The sequence below is a fragment of the Macaca fascicularis genome, chromosome 13 (assembly GCF_037993035.2).
Source record: "Macaca fascicularis isolate 582-1 chromosome 13, T2T-MFA8v1.1".
Lineage (NCBI taxonomy): Eukaryota > Metazoa > Chordata > Mammalia > Primates > Cercopithecidae > Macaca > Macaca fascicularis.
The window spans coordinates 548,459-566,941 of NC_088387.1; the positions used below are offsets into that span (position 1 = coordinate 548,459).

At 50.2% G+C, this 18,483-nt stretch overlaps 1 protein-coding gene and 1 long non-coding RNA gene across 28 annotated transcripts in view; one reads left to right on the forward strand and one right to left on the reverse strand.

Annotated features, from left to right (window-relative positions):
* LOC135966743 (disco-interacting protein 2 homolog C-like) overlaps positions 1-18,483 on the reverse strand; it is a 208,699-nt gene that overhangs the window by 124,588 nt on the left and 65,628 nt on the right. The gene's annotated exons all lie outside the window — the stretch shown is intronic.
* LOC135966748 (uncharacterized) lies at positions 4,742-6,899 on the forward strand. Its single transcript, XR_010580284.2, has 2 exons — positions 4,742-4,871; positions 5,625-6,899. It is a non-coding gene; the product is annotated as an uncharacterized lncRNA (long non-coding RNA).

Here is an 18,483-nt window from a genome sequence, read left to right on the forward strand (position 1 = left end):
GAGTGTGGAGGGAGGAGTGTGGAGGGAGGAGTGTGGAGGGAGGAGTGTGGAGGGAGCACTGTGGAGGGAGCACTGTGGAGGGAGCACTGTGGAGGGAGCACTGTGGAAGGAGGAGCAGAAGGGGGGTTCTCTGAGGAGGAGGGCCAAGTTTTTGAGGTGTCTTGGAGTCAGAGGTGGCAGTGGCTTGGGCTCTAGGCCCTCTGTTGTATAGTTTTAGGCTTTAACTATTTATATTTGTGGACTCTTTAAAAGATTTAATTTGAAGGAAACCGGAGTTGGGGATACCTTGCTTCTAAAACACAATTTCTCAAGCCTGAGACTAAGTGCTAGGCATTGCTCATTCTGTTACAATCATTTCCTCCTATTTAAAATCAGCCACACACCCCCAATCTCCCTTCAGGGCAAACACCTTTTCCGAGGATCTCAAACAGCAGAGCGAGCGGCCCGTGACCCCAGCCGTGGGCACGAGGAGCGAAGAGGAGACGTGTGGAGAGGGCTGCTGATGACATGAGAGGTAGAGGCCCGGCACCTCCCTGCAGGGGTTGTGCTCCTCCAGGCCTAAAGGACATCCTCGCCTCTGGGGTGAACAAGCAGCACAAGCTATCAACACTTATTCCAAAAGAACAGGAAGAAAATTCAAACGAAGTTAATACAGTTACCCCAACACAACACTGCAGCAGCCCAGAAACAGGAGGGCCACTGAGCTTGAGGTGGGCGGTTCTAATAGCAGGACAGCGACGTTGGCATTAGGGCTTTTCGGCAAAGAAAAAAAAAAAAAAAAGACACAAAAGGTAACATGGGCCACCCATTATTTCCTGCCAGTGGAAAGACACCCACAGGCCCCCAGATGCCAACGGCCCCTTGGGAACGAGCTCACGCAGCACTTCAGGTCTTCGCACGAGCAGGCACGTGGTGTCCTCAGTACCCCCGCCTATGACACACACACCACACTTGACTCCCATACCTGAGGGTCCAGGGGAATGGCGGGAAGTTCTCGGGGGACCGGGCATCCTGTGAGGGCGCTGCATGACTATGTACCTCAGAGGGGTCCCCGGGCAGCTGCTCTCTCTCTCCAAAGGATGAACTGGATCCTGACCACACCCAGATTGTGCTGGCCTCCAAGCCGAGCGCCAACATCTCACATCCAAAGGGATGCACAGATGTCTGCTGCACGTGGAGCCCAAGTCCCTCGCAGAGCTCAGGACGAACCCAGTGTCCAGGCCTGGGGCCATCACCAGCCAGGAGAGGTGTCCGGGGCACTTCCCAGCGATGGCCACAAGAAGAAACAACTCAGGACAAAGCCAGTGTCCAGGCCCAGGGCCGTCACCAGCCAGGAGAGGCGTCCGGGGCATTTCCCAGCGATGGCCATGGGAAGTAACAACTCAGGCCCATCAGGGCTTCCTCACTATGCGGGTGTTAGAAGTAGAGACAGAGGTCCAGGTCTAGTGGCACAAACAGCGACGGATCCATGGAAATGCGGGCGTGGCCCCTCCATCCCAACAGCCTGCATGGCTACTCCATTCTGCTCCCATCACACACATCCCCACACAGCCAAGCCCCTTCTCCTTTCCCCCACTGGATTCATCAAATCAAACCTCGCTGTCCTTGGAAAATGTACTATTAATTTACTTACTGCTCAGTAAAAAAGCACACTTCCAGTTAACATGACACCCCCGCTACGATAGAACAGCCTTAATTCAGACATGACGCAGAGGAACAGAGGGAGGAGGGGTCGAGGGCCATCCTGGAAACGGCAGCTGTTTTCTGGGGAAAGTCTCCCTCCCACCCGAGCCCGACACTCGAGCCACACTATCCCCATGGTGTCTGAAAACTCCATGAAGACAGGGTCACTCTGACCCCTTCACACCCACAACGCCAAAGAGGAGCAGGTGTTCAGGAAAAGTCTCCTGCTAGTGCTGAAGACAGGAATAATCCCTCGTGGTGCCCAGAATGTCAGGAGAAAACAAGGCACCATGTGGACGCCTTCCAGGTGAATTCTGGAATGACTCTGCCGAATGCCAGTCATCCTTTTACAGAACAAAACCAATACCGGAAAACATGTGTCGCCAGCAGAGAGATGGTCCTTTTGACGGCTTACAAACACACCTACGTTACGCTGAATTTATCTCAAGCCACCCTCTCTGTGCTAATGTAAAAAGTCTCCTTTATTAACCAGTAGCCTTTTTCATCTGGTGCTTTATTAACAAGCAAGACGGTCCTGTAACACTCAGGCATTGTTGAAAACGTCAAATGGAAGCCTAGAATCCTCTTCCGTGCAGCTTCACTGCAAAGTATTTTGACGTGAGCCAAATCATGCTATTCCTACATCTCCACAGGAAACTCAAGGCTTCATCAAGGAAACGCAGCATCATTTCTGCTAGTTACAGAAATTGGTGGGGTGGGCATGGGGTTGAGGGAACATTACATAGAAAGCACAACGCGATAATCACCTGCCTGAGAGCCACACTGGCCGGCAAGCCCCGGTCGGCTCGGTCTCTACACAGTCACAGACGTGAGGCCTGGAGGGCAGACACCTGGCACTGCTGACTACCCCAAGGTCGTGGCCTCTGCCCCTTCTCTGCTGCTCATCAGCTCCAAGCTTCTGGCAACACCGCCTGCTGCCCCCACTGCCTCATCGACTCTTCGTGAAAAGCAAATGTTGCCAGGATAGCTTATGAGTACATTTGCCAGGAAAGCAGCTCCGATTGATGCTGAAACCCCGTTCTCACACCCCTGGCAGCTCCCTTGCCCCCGATGTGCACATGCTTGCAGCTCTGACCTTGCTCAGTGTCCACACAGGCTCTGTCCACTGGAGAGCCAAAGGCAGACTCAATGTTGAGTCAGAAATACACAAAGAGGGTGACGGTTACAAACTGCCTGCCTGCCCCTCAAAACACAGGTTGAAATCCTCAGCCTCAATGTGATGCTGTCAGGTGGTCTTTGGGAGGTAATGAGTTCCCGAGGCTGGAGACGACCCTTGAATGGGATGTGTGCCTCAGAAAGGGGCCCAGCAAATCCCTCACCCTCCCATTGTGTCAGGGCCAGAGAGAAGGTGTGTGCCAACCAGGAAAGAGCCCACACCAGAATTCACCCGTGCGGCACCCTGATCCTGCCTTCCAGCCGCTAGAACTGTGAGAAACAAATTCCTGTTGTTCATAAGCCGCTCAGTCAATGGTGTTTCGTTACAGCAGCCTGAGCTGCCTGAGATGACGATGCTCACCGCCCTACAGAAACGGCTACTCCCCTCTCCCAGAAAGAGGGGTTTAATTAAAATCCCTGTCTCTCCTCGCGGCCACCACAGATCTCACTCCCCCACCCTGTAAGCCAGCAATTGTTAGGATTAAAGGAAAATGAGGATCGTTTTAGACCAGCCCCTCCATATCGGTCTGAAGCCTGTAACTTTGCCCACTTCCACGGTGGCCGTGTCACTGCATTGCCCATGTCAGCTCTGTGTCTGCACTGGGTCCCAGGCTCTGCACAGACTCCTCTAGCTGCCCATCAGCACAGCCATTTCCCCTTCTGCTTTGCAGGTTGTCCTTCAATATCCAACCCCCACCCCTCTGCAACCCAAGGCCTTCCGATCCAGGCATTCGGGGTGGGCTCAGCCATGTACTGCCGTCCTTGACTCAAGTAAACCAGGCCCAAGGCGTTGGCACCAATGATCTACTGGCTGTGGGGTCTGCACAGCTACTAGCTGCCCCAGCCACACCAGGGCCCGGGAGGGGAGGCAGAGGAACCTGTGAAGTTGCCAACAGCCATATGGGAACAGGGGCCCCTGGGATGAGGAGGATGCCATGGAAGGAAATTCAGAGAAAGAAAGAGCCCCAAGGCTGGACGGGTCATGCCCAAAGCCTACACTGCTGAATTTTCCAGGTTTCTGAACTCAATCGCTGACCCACACAGCACATGTTTCCTGAGTGCTGACCCCGCGTGGCATTGGATACGGCAATAAAGTAGGACCCGCACCTCCCCCTTCCCCGACACATACACAGGGCCTCCGTCCTGGCGGGAATTCAGGCCTGGGGGCCCAGTTGGCACCGCGAGCCAGGGAAGGGGGCCATTTCAGACGGATAGTGGGTGCAGCCTTGCCAAAGCCCAGCAGTCACCTGCACTGCCACAGCCAGGCTGAGTCCAGATCAGCCGCACAGAAACCTGACCCTCTCAAGGGCACGCCTGAGCTCATTAGGGACAGACACCGTCTCCTGCTGATCTCCAACACTTTCTCTGCATGTCTAGTTACATACGGACGACGCAGTCTCGGAAGCACAGCTGTGACTCTGGAGACAGATCCCAGGCCTCCCCCTGCTCCTCTCCGTGGTGCCATTGATGGGGAGGGGCCGGCATGGCCGCGAGGTCCCATACCCACAGCCACCCTGCCACGGAGACGCAGGCCTTCGACGATTATTTCTGCCAAAGAACCCTGCTGCGTCTTGGAGCACACCATGGTGGGCGGGAAGCTCCACCCGGAGAAACAGCGATGCTTCTCCCCAGAGCCAACGGAGGGCACCCCCCACCCTGCATTCAGCAGATTACTTACATTCTGGAAAACATCTGGGTTAATGGGGAACAGTAAAATGAAAAGGACACACTAGAAAGGTTAGAAGGCTGTGTGAAGTCTCAGGAGGTCCAAAGGTTTCTTAACCAAGACTGCTGCGGTCAACGAGCTTACAGGGAAAGTTTCCACACGGGCCTTCAACAAGCAACGCTCAGCAGGGAGGAGCCACGTTCTGGGCAGAACCTCAGAACAAGAACATCGGACACCACAAAGTCACATCAGAGCCAACAGCAACTGAAATACAGCGCTCTCCTAAGATGTGTGCGTCACCTGCAGAAAGTCACCACACATTAAGATGGAGGAAGAAAAGGATAAGGTTAGAAACAAATTTGAAGTAATTTCTGCATACGTAAAATTTCTACATCCACTGGTTTTCTTTCTGGGAGTAACAACTTTTACATGAGACGCACATCCCCGTTGGAAGGAGTTTGGGTTTTCCGTGGGCAGAGTCAAGGGCTCTCCAAGAAATGTGAACCTTTTCTCACTCACTGAGCCGCGTGCCCTGAGGCCGTCCTGGCCTGTCTGAGCCCCTCCCTGGCTCTGCCTCCAGCCAGCTCCTTCCAGCACTCACCCCGCTGCTCCCAGAGCCTGCACTGGCCCAGGATCTCCTCTTCTGCTGCTGTCAATCTTCCACTTTAGGGTAAATAAGTTGGAAACTAGAAAGTTATAAGACCCCTTAGCTTTTTAAAAATTTGTCTTCTCAGAAAACAATACGAATTCTACTTCCATGGTTTAATATGTTGCCCCCATCTGCATGTTCATGGATATGTGTTTTTATATATTTTTTAATCAGTACTTATAAAAGCATGCACTGTTGCTACATTCAGTTCAATTACATTTGATGTAAGAAGTTTTAATTTCAGTGAATTCAGGCACTCAAAATTTAAGCCCTCTGACATCTATTAATCAAATGGGAAAATGACAGGTAGATATTACAAAAATCAAGAGAAGTGTTTAATGTAAATCCTGCACTTTCAAATATTTCCACAAATGTAATGTATACATTAGTACATAACCTTGAGCATTTTCACAACTCTTTGCACTCAAATTCCATTCTTAACTTTTATAGATAAATCGACATCCGTATGTGATTTTAAGCAGCTCAAACATCAGCTCTTAAAAACAATCAGAAATGTTGCGGGCAAATCCCACCGAGCAGCAAATAACGGAACTGTACCCAACAACCCAGGTATCTCCCCTGAGGCATCTGGAACTTGAGCATTACAAGCAGCCTTTGGTTTCTGAGGCACCCGAGAGTGGGGACTCCCAACTCCCCAAGTCTAAGAAGGCCTCAGCGATAAGGAAAACTGGTCAAAAAGTCATCCCTGCCGGCTCCCTGCGCCACGGGCTCCTCCCTGCCTGCCCTCAGCCACGTGCTTACAAGATCTCACTTCCTCTCTGTCCCGCAAAGCCTGACTCCTGATTCCAGCCCTGCCGCTTACCGGGATGTGGCCATGGACGTCAACTGCACCTGTAAGGGGAGAAGCTGGTCAGGATACAGGATCCTGGCCATCCTGGCAGTGCCCAAGCTGATACTGTAACTTTGTAGTGAGTTACTTAATGCAAAGGTTTAACTTTGAAAAATTTAGATACGTGTATTCTAAAAGGGAAATTCTGAACGTAGAACACAGGCCACACCCTCACACTGATGTTGTCTGGCCAGCACTTTTTTGTTTGCCTTTTCAATAGACGTTTTTAAAAGCAGTTTTCGGTTCATAGCAAAATCAAGAGGAAAGTACAGAGAGTCCTCACATATCCTTTCCCAGCACAGGCACAGCCTCCATCATTCTCCTGCCCTCACCAGACCAGCATGTCTGTACGACCGACAGACCCGCATCAACACGGCACCACCACCCACAGTCCACAGCTCACACGAGGACTCGGCCTGCTGCTGCTCACTCTGTGGGTTTCACAGACGTGGAACGGCATGGATCCCCCCATGAAAGCCCCACCTGGAGTTGCTGCCCCACCCTACACACCCCCTATGCTCCTCCCATTCATCTCTCCCCTCCCCAACCCCCTGACAGCCGCTGATTGTTTTAGTTTCCACAGCTTTGCCTTTTCCAGACTGTGCTGTGGTTGGACTCAGACAGCAGGCAGCCTTACCAGATTGGAGTCTCACTTAGCAACATGCGTTTATGATCCTTCTGTGTCTTTTCATGGCTTAGGGGTCCAGTTCTTTTTAGTGCTGAATAATATCCCAGTATCTGACATACCACAGTTTATCCATTCACCTACTGAAGGGCATCTTGGTTGCTTTCTAGTTTTGGCAATTATAAAGCTGCTGTCAATGTCTGTGTGCACATTTCCGCATGGAAGTAAACTTTCAGCTCCTCCGAGTAAACGTCCAGGACTGTGATTGCTTCTGTGGTCGGAGAGCTTAGTTCCACGGAAAACCGCCATGCTGCCTCCCACAGGAGCTGCCCCACTTCCCCCAGCGATGAGTGAGGGTCCTGATGCCCACACACCCACCAGCACGTGGTGGTGTCGGAGTTCAGGTTTTGGCCAGGCCGATGGGTGCACAGTGACGCCTCGCCCTATGACATAAGACGCGGGCCATCTTTCCACGTGTAGATTTGCCATCTGTGTATCTTCTTTGTTGGGGTATCTGTCCAGGTCTTTGGTCCATTTTTAATCAGGTTGTTCATTTTCTTGTTGAGTTTTGAGAGTTCCTTGCACGGTTTGGATAACAGCCTTTCTCAGATGAGTCTTTTACAGATGCGTTCTCCCCGTCTGTGGCCTCCCCTCTCATGCTTCTGAGACACTGTTTTTTATTTTAAAAAACACTTCAGACAAAAGATGGACCTCCCAGCCCACCACGGTTCTCAGTTTGGCCGTGGTCACCACCCTCCCAGCCATGGTTCCCACCTTTTCACGATCTGCTGGTCCTATGGGCATCAACCCATACCAAGTCCCTAACATATCTCCAATGATTGCAACGTCAAAGCCGGCAGTTTGCAGGCAGGAAGGAGCTGATGGAGGCCGGAGCAGAATGTGAAGGCCAGCGGATTCATCCCTCGGGGACTGGCAGGCCTCTCAAATATCCCCCTGGGTCACCTCCCAAATGAAGTACCTGCTTTGGCCGTGAGCAGGAAGCGGGACCTGGCCCAGATCTCAGCATATTTGACCTGGCACGGCATTTACAGGTGAGCCTCCATAACCGGAAACTCGACTCTCTGGGGAGAATGCATTTTCATTATCAAGGCTTTTAGGCTTTTAATTAAGAAACCAAAGAGCAGTGACTGGAGTGAGGATGCAGGGACTCTGGGTGACCCACACGCTCGTTTCCACCTGGCACGAAGGACCCTGGAGTGAGGGTGCAGTGCCTGCTCTGAGTCACCAGCACACTCATCATTTCTACATAAAGAACCCTGTGAGCCTGTCCCAGGACTTTTTAGCCTAGACCTAAAAATTCAGAGCTCAGGAAACCTTCATCATTTTAGGAACCTGAGGGGTGGGCCAGGAGGATCTCACAGAGTGTGGTGCTGTCTATGGGGTCAGCAAAGTACAGCTGGGGCTTCCCGCAAGCACTTCAGGGAGGCCGTGCACTGGCCCAAGGCTGGTTCCGCCTCCTAACCTCGGTTCTCATGCCCAACCGTGAGGGGAGCCCCCCGCTTCAGGAGCGGTCCCTGGCTCCAGGCCCTAACGTGCATGTCCAGGCCCCTGGTAGGGCAGCTTCTACCCCAGGGAGGCTGGGACTGGAGACAGCCTGGAGCTCTAGGCAATCCTGGCAACCACATGTTTCCCGAAGTGGCTGCAGACAAACTCCTGCTTCCAAAACCTGGCACGGGCTGTGTGAGGCCTGGAACGCGGGAGGCGCGTTTCGCAGGGTCCCTGCTCACATACAAAAGCAAGGCTAAGAGCAGATAAATTATTTAATTACCCTCTCATGGTTATCAAGTCAAGTCATAGTCTCTTAGACTTATGTGTGACTAGAAGTATACACATTATGGAAGTGTATATAAATGTGAATACAGATATGCTTATTTTCCTTTTATATACCTTACATGTATGTGTATACGTGCATATGTATAAAACATGGAAGAAAAAACCATACTTAAGATTTCAAATCTCAGTCACAAAGATCTCAGAAGCAAATTATTATTCTTTAACAAAGATGTAACATTTTACATTCTTACAAACAAAATGTTCTCTATTAGCATTTTATTTTAAAAACTAAGAATGCATTGCACTCTCTCAGTTTCAATTTTTAACTCAGCTCACAAAGGTCCCTGTACAAAGACCTCCGTGCCACGGCAAGGATGGCGGTGGTCACACCTGTGTCCATTTATCCTCTCTACATCTAGCTCTTCTCCCTGAGGCAACAGCACCTCCGAAGTCACAGCCTGGCCTCCCATCTCTCCCCCGTCCCGGGCTTTTTGGCATGTTGCTCTGCTGCACACACCTCAGCAAATACTGCTGATTAGCCAGAATCGCCCAGAAATCTCTTAACCTTGATTCTGGCTGCTTTTGTAATTTGTAATATATGTACTTCTGGTGTGATTTGAGAAACAACAAATTTTAAAATTAGAGAAGATGTGGTTCTTATTCTCTCCTTTCTACTTGCAACCTTGAAAATTCAAGTAGCAGCAAGGGATTGTTGAAAGTAACTTCCACCAAATAGAACCTATTACAAAGGTACTACAGAGTGTCAAATAACCACATAGATGTAAAATAGACATGCAGACACAGATATAAAATCCAATGGTTAAACCAAATTGAGAAATGCTTGCCAGTTTGATAGGACTTCTAAAACTTGACATAAATGTTGGCTGAGGGATACAAGATGTTATGAGATGAGTGAGATGCTTGGCCTAGAACCACAGGCTCTCTCCTCTTTACAGCAGAAAATCCATAAGGAAGTCAAATCTGAAAGAACCAGGTACCATTGAATGGCACACTCAGCCATCCTTCCCCATTCCTGGGCCAGGTGCGGTGAGTGCAGCCAGTCGTTCACCAACATCCATCATCCATCCTCCAGGCCATGGCTACACTTTACTCCCAGGCTCCCTGCCATTATGTAACTTAGGTAAATCACGGCCACTCTCACCTTAAGCCTCCCCTGCCAGCATGGCAATCACCCAGTCCCAACCACAGCAAGGACAGCCATGTCCCTGGGAATGCAGAGCAGGGGTCGGGAAGAAACCTGGATCTCTGAATACCTCATGGAGCAGTCACCAGCCTGGAACATCCTCCCTGACGGCTTTGCAAGAGAGAAGAACTCCTTGGTTCCTCAAGCTACAATACTGCAGAGTCTCAGGTCACAGCATCCTTACCTACCCTCGTCAGGAACCGTTCATGCTCATCAAGATATGAGAACAAAACTGCAGTGGCACAGTCACACTCGACACAGACCACCTGCTGCTCACATTCATCGTATTAACACCAAAAGGCCACCTTGGTGGATATCCTGGATGTGGACACTTGGCGGCTTTTTGCTGGAGACGCGCTTTGTGCATTTATCGCACGACCATCTTGGCCTCAGGAGGGGCTGTGCAGATGGCAGCTGTGCACGTCACAGGGAGTCTCACTTGCTGGACTCTCAGCCAGCTCCCACTATCAGTGCCCGCAGAGTCCTCTCCTCCGGGAGCACGTGCTTGGACGCCACAGTGGCCTGTGGATCCACACAACAGCACTGTGTGCCCCAGGAGCTTAGAAAGTACCACTGCATCAATGCCTCCACAGGTGAGGCCGGGGGCAGAAGCCAACCTCAAGCAGTTACGGTCCTCCGTGGGGCTGGCGTCCAGGCAGGAAGGCGGCTCAGCGGCTCTCCTCTCACTGTGAAACTTCCTAGGTCCCCACATGAACAGAACCCTAAATAACACGCAACAAACAACAGGAACGAGAACACGACCAACAGCTTCTGAGATGAGCAAGCTGGCTGATCATGAGACACCTGATGGGGACGGTGCCAGAGCCCCTCCCGGTAACCTGTGAGGACAGCGCTGCCAGCATCTCCCTAAAACCAGCCCAAGTCAAGTTAGACTTGAGGCTTTCCAGGAGTGGGTAGATCCATTCAATCCCACAGTCTGAACCTTCCAGGCCGTGTCTCATGGCCCTCATCTCACATATGGGAACCCGGACGCTGCACCATAAACGCAGCCCCAAGCCCTCGTTCCTTCTTCAACACCACACACCAGTACAGTGAACACTTAGGATCTGGGCATTCACGTAAAATACTGCTTAACTAAAACTTCTGATTTAGAATATGTTTAATTCCTACTCACAGAGCTGAAAGTGTTTTGTCATAGAAGGCGGTAGCTGTAACTAAGCATGAGAGAAGAAGGGATCAGAGTGGTGCCAAGTATTAAATATTCCTCTAAATCTATTCACCAGGTTGCCATGCTATTGTCACCTGCTTCATTTTCTGTCCTTAAAAGACATAATAGTTACTTTTCAAAATAGACAACCTGTTTTACTGATGCTTAGCTATAAAGTAGCGAGCTATGTATCCAAAAGGGAGATATGGGGAAACAGAAAATGTCCACAAGCGATCGGGTGGGGAGGGGCGCAGTTGCAGCAGCACCTGGCTCTGTTGCGTTGTGAGACAGCCACGTGGGATGGACAGCTCACTTAGCCACTGAAATTATATCATCTAAGATTTTGTTGCAGTTACTTTGACAAATTCTCCCTCCTGCTATGAAGAGTAAGGTTTGAGGGGTTTTTTTGTGTTTTTTTTTTTTGACTTGGAGTCTCGCTATGTCACCCAGGCCGGAGTGCAGTATTACAATCATGGCTCATCGCGGCCTTGACCTTCTGGCTCAAGCAATCCTCCCGCCTCAGCCTTCCAAGCAGCTGGGACCCAAAGGCGAGTTTGATTTCTTTGCTAACGAATTCCTAATTCACCTCGCAGTGGGCCTGTCAAGGCCATATGCCCGGACATCCACCTTGCCGACCGTCCATGTGGTCTCTAAGGTGGATGCACTCCGGTTGCCTGGGCTCTGCACGCGATACTGAGTCTCCAAGTCTGCCGCTGTATAAGGGACTGACAGCCCCAAGCGTCTCGACGCACCACCTTGAGCCGAGCTTTATTCCACAGGGCGACTCTGCTTCCCGTGATGAGATGCAGCACGTGAGCACAGATCAAAGGGTATCAGCAACTAACCCATTCCCCTGGTACTAAGCAGAGGACCAAGAGTTTAGTTCCTTACTTATTTACTACGGGCTTGATTCAAAGCAGCTTTCTGGGATCCTGGGGACAAACATCTCCAACTGGTGAGAATTCTGGCTTTAGTAACAGAAGAATCACCTAATGCCCATTTTGTAACTGCTGTTCTCATCAGAACTTGAAGCCAAAGCGAAAAATAAAAGGGGAGGCTAAGATCGTGACACCCCAGTTTGCACAAGGCCAACCAGCCTGCTTGAGGGGGTGAAAGGAGTGGGATTTTTAAACTGCTGAGTTTTAAAAACATGGCGGTAGGCTGGGTGCACTGGCTCACGTCTATAAGCCCAGCACTTTGGGAGGCCGAGGTGGGAGGATTGCTTGAGGCCAGGAGTTCAAGACTGGCTTGAGTAACACAGCAATACCCTATATCTCTTGAAAAAGAAAAAAAAGGTTATTAAAATAGTAATAAAAAGTTTAATGCAATAAATTACTATATCAACACGGCACCCCCAGCTGTCAGACGAGGTACAATCTCTGTGGCTATGATGAGATCTGGAGAGAAATGTAACTGGCATCATAGGGAAGGTCAACCCCAAAGCCCCACGGCACTACTCCTGTACAGTGTGTTAACCAGCATGAAGTCTCCTCCACAATCAGAAGCCTGGTTTAGAGGAACGCTGTCCACGGGACCTGGGTGGACTCCAGACGCTGGCTGACCAGACAAACCCCCCGCCCCGGGACCCTGCCGGCAGCCCTAACTGGACAGAATGACCTCGTGAATGTCCTTTCCCGCCACAAGCTGCAGACCCTGAGCCAGTCCTGGCTGTGACTGAGGCTGCGCATAAACGTCTGCGCCCAACAGCTCACCTTTGTACATGACACGCCCAGTCCACCTCATTTCAAATGTTACGCTCGCCCCAAGGCGAACATGGATGTTACAGGTTAACTCACTGCATGTGTGCTAGACTTTCCCTGTAAGTGTTCAGACATTGCACGAACCGGATGAACAAACCCCACTTTCCCTGTAAACGTTCACACATTCCTTGAGCCCGATGAACACACACAGCCAACAAACCCCGGAACGTGTAACGCCGCGGCCTCCTCCCCTCCTGAGGGGCGTGTGCTTACAGCTCCCCCAAGACCACATTTCCCAAAGCACAGAGTGTTACTCTGAAAATAAAACCTCCTTTTTCCTTCCTCTGTACATCTCGTGGTCGTGTTAACAACTATTGCTACAAATGCAGAGAAATGGGGTATCATCCGTGCTGGTCACCGAATTCCTAGCACCAAAGCTTCAGGGCCCCCCAGTCTGAAGGAAGCTTCTATCACCCTAAAGCCAACTCTGGAGACGAAGGCCGAGCTGGGGAAAGGCTGTGTCACCGCAAATCCACACCACGGGGCCCTCTGCAGTTGTGTGTAAGGAACTCTTGGCCTGTCCTGGGGTTTGGGGAAATCAGGATGCAAGCAGATACCGTACGCTCTGCCATGGGACCGTGAAGTCTGCGGAACCTCAGAGGAACACGGAGACAAACGGTGGCACGATTCTCACAGGCCGAGCCTCGATGGGCGCCCGTGTCAAGAACACAGACACGCTGGGAGGGACAGCCGATGCAGTCAACGCCTGCAGCCCCAGCACACGGCAGCGTCTGAGTGTGGGGGTCTCTGGCCAGGCTCCACCACAATTGCCATATTCTGTGGCAAAATTTTAAAAATAGGTTTTAACTAGTTATAACTCTAACTTGTTTTACACATAAACAGAACACAGGGTACCAACAGGCTCCAAAATACTTCACCTAGAACCAAGTCTAGAATGCAGATGGATGCTGCTCCGAGTGTGACGAGTCCCCTTGTCGTGTCATAAATCCTAGATCTAGGTGACTAAGTGCTCGTCCTAAACCAGACAGCACCCTGAGGCTCTGAGGGCACCCTCTGTCCCCAGGCCAGTCCATCAGCCCCGGCAGAAGCTTCTAGAGTAAGAGCCTGTGGATTTGTATTGGACGGATGCAAACCAGGCAAAGTCACAGGGGCTCGTTCTGGAAGCCCATCCGTTTACCCACTCATGCCGTGGAGAGCCGTTCCCCCAACTCCACACCCGCAGTCATGCTGAACCACAGCAACTGGCTTTTAGGCCTTCAAGCCACTCCTTCTCACCGCTGGACAGACCCTTCTCACACCGTGAGGCCCAGAGTAGCCTTAACAGGTGGTCCCAGCAGAACTGGCCACTGCATGAATTGATACTTTGTGTGTGGGGGGGTGGTTGTTCTTCTGTCACTCAGGCACAGTGCACCATAAGTACAGTGGTGCTATCATGGTTCACTGCAGCCTCAACCTGCCAGGCTTGGGTGAACCTCCAGCCTCAGCTTCCCAGTAGCTGGGCCCACAGGTATACATCACCACTCCTATTTAATTTTTTGTAGAGTCAAGGTCTTGCTATGTTCCCCAGGCTGGTCTCGAATTCCTGGGCTCAAAAGTGAACTGTCCACCTCAGCCTCCCAAGGTGCTGGGATGACAGGTGTGAGCCACTATGCCCAGCCTAGAATTGGTTTTTCTTAAACCTGAGTTTGACACATGAACCCCACTTACATAGATATCAGCACACTCAAGCTCGAGAGTTTTTCTGAATCTCGATTCTGTCCGTTCAAGGTCAATATCTAAGAAAGGGTCAGAACTGACCCTCCCTCCGTGAAGCCTAAGAGCAAATGCAGCAGTATCTCAGTGTATGAGGAGACAAAGTAAGAAGGTGGAAAATACACACTGAAATTCTAGTGCTAGAATCATAATCACCAACACTTTAAGAGACAATCTGCTTTCCAAAACATGTAGCTGCTGGATTAACTTCAAAGTCACCAGATTCCACAGGCAGTAGCTCACAGGGGCACAGCTTTCTAAGGCTGCACAGCCCGGGGCAGCGTAACAGCCTCGGGGCAAAGCAAACTAAACAAAGGCTTGGTTCTCTCAAGGAGGAATGTGCTCAAGTCCTTCCAAATAGATTCTTCTTCTAAGTAAGTTAGATACCTCCTACAATACTGTTTCGAGTGCCAGTGTGTTCAGAAACATGAAGTTGAAACTACATCTCAGGACCCCAAAATCACTACGCTAAAGCGACGTCAAGGTGAGGCAGAGCTTAGACCAAACCTGCCTCCCATGCTCTTCCGAACAGAGACAGCTACTGGGGGGAGGGGAAAAAAAAGCCACGTACCTCCCTCACAACGGATGCACAAGGAAATTCCTCATGGACAGAGGAGAGAATTCAAAGTCCCCATCTGCACACGGAGATAAATGCGGATCTGGCTGCTTCCTCTGGAAAGGTACACCAGAAACGCATTTGTCTGATCTACCTGTGACCTGGAAATCCCTCCCCGCTTGGAGCCGAGCCTCCCTTCCTGGACCGAACCAACGTACATCTCATATATATTGATGTCTCACGTCTCCCTAAAATGTGTAAGACCAAGTTGTGTCCCAAACACCTTGGACACATGTCCAGGACTTCCTGAGGCTGTTGCAGTGTGTCCTCAACCCCGCCTGAGGCTGTGTCTTTAACCTTGGGAAAATGAACTCTCTATGGGCCGAGAACCGTCTCAGAGATCCTTCTGGTTTACAGGAAGCATTCTCTCCTGCGAGTATATCAATGAAATCATGTGGAATTACAAAATGCCACTTTAGTAAAGGCCAAAGGAATTAGGATTCGATGTGCTTAAAAAACAACACAAAAATAACGTTCTATTTGTCAATGGACCATGAAGCCCACACCCCCTTTTGCACTGAAGATGTCAAATGGGACGAGAGGCCCCTCCTGAGGATGCTACCCTCTGACCCCACTTCCCAGAGTCCAGTTTCCTGCTGCTCAGGGAACAGCAACCCCAGCTTCACGGGGCTCAGGCCTCCAAACCCAACTCCCACCCATGCTGGAGAATCACCCCAGGGACTAGCAAACTGGCAGGTGCAACTCTCACCTCATCCCCTTAAAGGGGAAAAGGCACCTTCCCGCTCCTCTTCCTGCTGGTGGGAACAGAGGCAGGAGCTGGAGGGTCAGGAGTCGGGCGGCAGAACGGAAGCAGCCTGGGTCCCTGCTAGTCAGAGTTGGCAAATGCCAACCATCCCCGACATTCACTTTGCAAATAAATCCTTCTCTTTTGTCAGGTCCCTGGTTATAAGTTTGCACCCATAACTTAAAAAGAAAAAAAAAAAAAAACCTCAGGTAAAAAATCGGTGTTTGGCTGACGGTATTTCAATTATCTTGGGGCCTTGGGTCAAATGACGGCAAAACAGGAAACTGAACGCTGTTATTCAGAAAACTACCTTCCAGCGCCGTCTACCCTCCCAGGCTGTCACCTTATGGTTGTTTGTCTGCTAGATGATTAACAATAACTGCTCTGAAAACCTAGGTGTACAGAACAGACAAGAAGTCAGCTTGGGTTGAGGGGAAGCAGGATAAGACCCCCTTCCCCGCAGGATGGTGGAAGAGGAGGAACCTTCAGCACCTGGGTTTTCAGGATGCTGGATCTCTGAGAGCATCTCTCACAGCTCAAGTACAGCCAGACCCTCCTCTGACACACCCTGTTCAGGCAAAGGTGGCACCTGCCCTAGAGACCCACAGCCCTGTGCGGGGCTCAGCTGGAGCTGAACTTTCCTCCCTTGGTAAGAGTCAGGGCCAGGGGTGGGGAGAGGAGAGAAGCAGCAGGCCTGAGGGGCACTGTGGAAACTCCATGCCGCGCTAACTCTCGTCTGATGTGCTCCGGCCAAAGCCACGCTTCTCGGAGGGAGTTTCCCTTCACACATCCGGAAATCATCAACATCTAGTCTCCCCACAGAACAGATCCTTCCCCAGGAGGCAGATGCTTGGCTGTAACACGGGGTAATGGGGGGCGCGCCTTCGTGCCCATTCTGTAGTGTTTCCTGTTACCTATTTTACCTTAAGCTACAAATGATTCCCGTTTACACGGGACACAGTGACACAGACAGCAAAACACATGAGATTCAGTGTGATCCCACACCCGTCACTGCTGACCTCAAGTGCTTTGTTCGTTTTGCTTCTAGAGTTTGTACTCTCTCCCGGGGTTCCAGGCCTGTGGATTCAACCAACCATAGATCAAGATTTTTTTTAATGTGTTTGTACTAAGCATTCAGACTTTATTATTCATTAAACAACTACTCGCATGGCATGTGCATGGTATAGCTGTTACGAGCAACCCTGACATGACTGTCTGCAGGAGGATGTGCATATGTCATATGCAAACACGATGCCATTTTATTGCAGGGACCTGAGTGCCCACAGACCTTGGATTCCATAGGGAGTCCTGCAGCCCACCCCCATGGGCACGTGGAATGGCTATAATAGAAAATATAGAGGTTTTAACCAGTTATATACTAAATCTAATTGTTTGTTAAGAAATTAATGTGTATCACTTGTATTATTTGGAAGTCCTTCCTGGCCCAGAGACTTGACATGTTCTTATCTTTTTGTCCACGGATCTAGCCAATCCAGTAAGCTTATTGAACACAAATCAATTTTATAATTAAATTCTTACAGGAATCACACTCAATCTGTAAGCTGCTTTGGTTTTTAAAGTGAAATAACCAATAGTTTTGCCAACCAGCTATATCATAGAATAGGATAAAGCAGCCCCATGACATGCAAAAACATGGGGTTTCAAAGCTAACCAGTATAAAACACGTTACAAACCCCTAAATATGAAAACGTTTTACACCACAACAGATATTCCAGAAAAAAAACAGGATGTTCAAAAAAGCCCTTTGCAGAAAAGCACTTTCCCCTTCATTTTTCACACGGTTTCCAGAAGCTTGTGTTTGGCGATGACCATGAACCAGAAGTAGCCTCCGCTGCAACTACTGCCACCGCAACACAGAATATTAAGGCATTTAAAAAAAAGGACACAGCATATTTCCTATTGTTGAGAACAGGTAGAGTGTTATAAAAATGAGAGTGTTCTAAAGTCAACAATGTTCAAATTCTAGGTCTCCCGCAGATACTAGACGGTAACCGCCAAAGCTTATGTACTTGGCAACGTTCAAGGAGATCAAGTTCAGAGCTGTCACAATGCAGCACCATCCTCACGCGATTATCTCAGGCGGGTTTGAGGGCAAGTGCCCCCGTCACAGTGGGAAAGCTGCCCAGCCCAGCACTTCCTGAGATCACAGACCTTCACCTTCCCACATCTTCAATAGTTCCTTTACACCGGGAACCAGACAATAAAACCTAAAACACTTCCTCAAATCTCAAGACAGTCTTTAGAGCTCCTTTCCTTGCCCCTTCTCTTACTGAAAAAGCCTATTTTGTAAGCAACCTGTAGTGCTTCCCAGAGCTGGGGCGGAAGGAGAGCTGGTGTTGGGTAGACCGAGTTTCAAGCGTGGGGAGACCAGGAAGTTCTGGAGATGGATGCCGGTGATCGTGGCACCACAGTGTGAACACACTTAATGCCTCCAAACCATACACTTAAAAATAGAGTGCTATGTAATTTTACCGCAATCAACACACTGAGAAAACTCATCTATAATTACTGTCATTTCCAATATCTTGCACCCTGTAAGTTGCATTTGCTTTTGGAAATCCTCAGAGCAATCTTGAAAGACTAATACCCTAATCATCTCTGAAACGCAGGCAAAGTCGTTCAAGGGTTTGGTTATAGGAAAGTAGCTGGAAAGCAAAGCGCCCGTTAGACATGGCAGCCGTGGTAGCACAAACACATGGTAGGAAGATGGTGGTCATGCTACACACAGATGGGAAGGGTGTGGGGAGCCACAGCACCGGATACTCGGGAGGCACCTGGGCAGGAGCTGAGAATGTACCAAACGCGTTCGATCA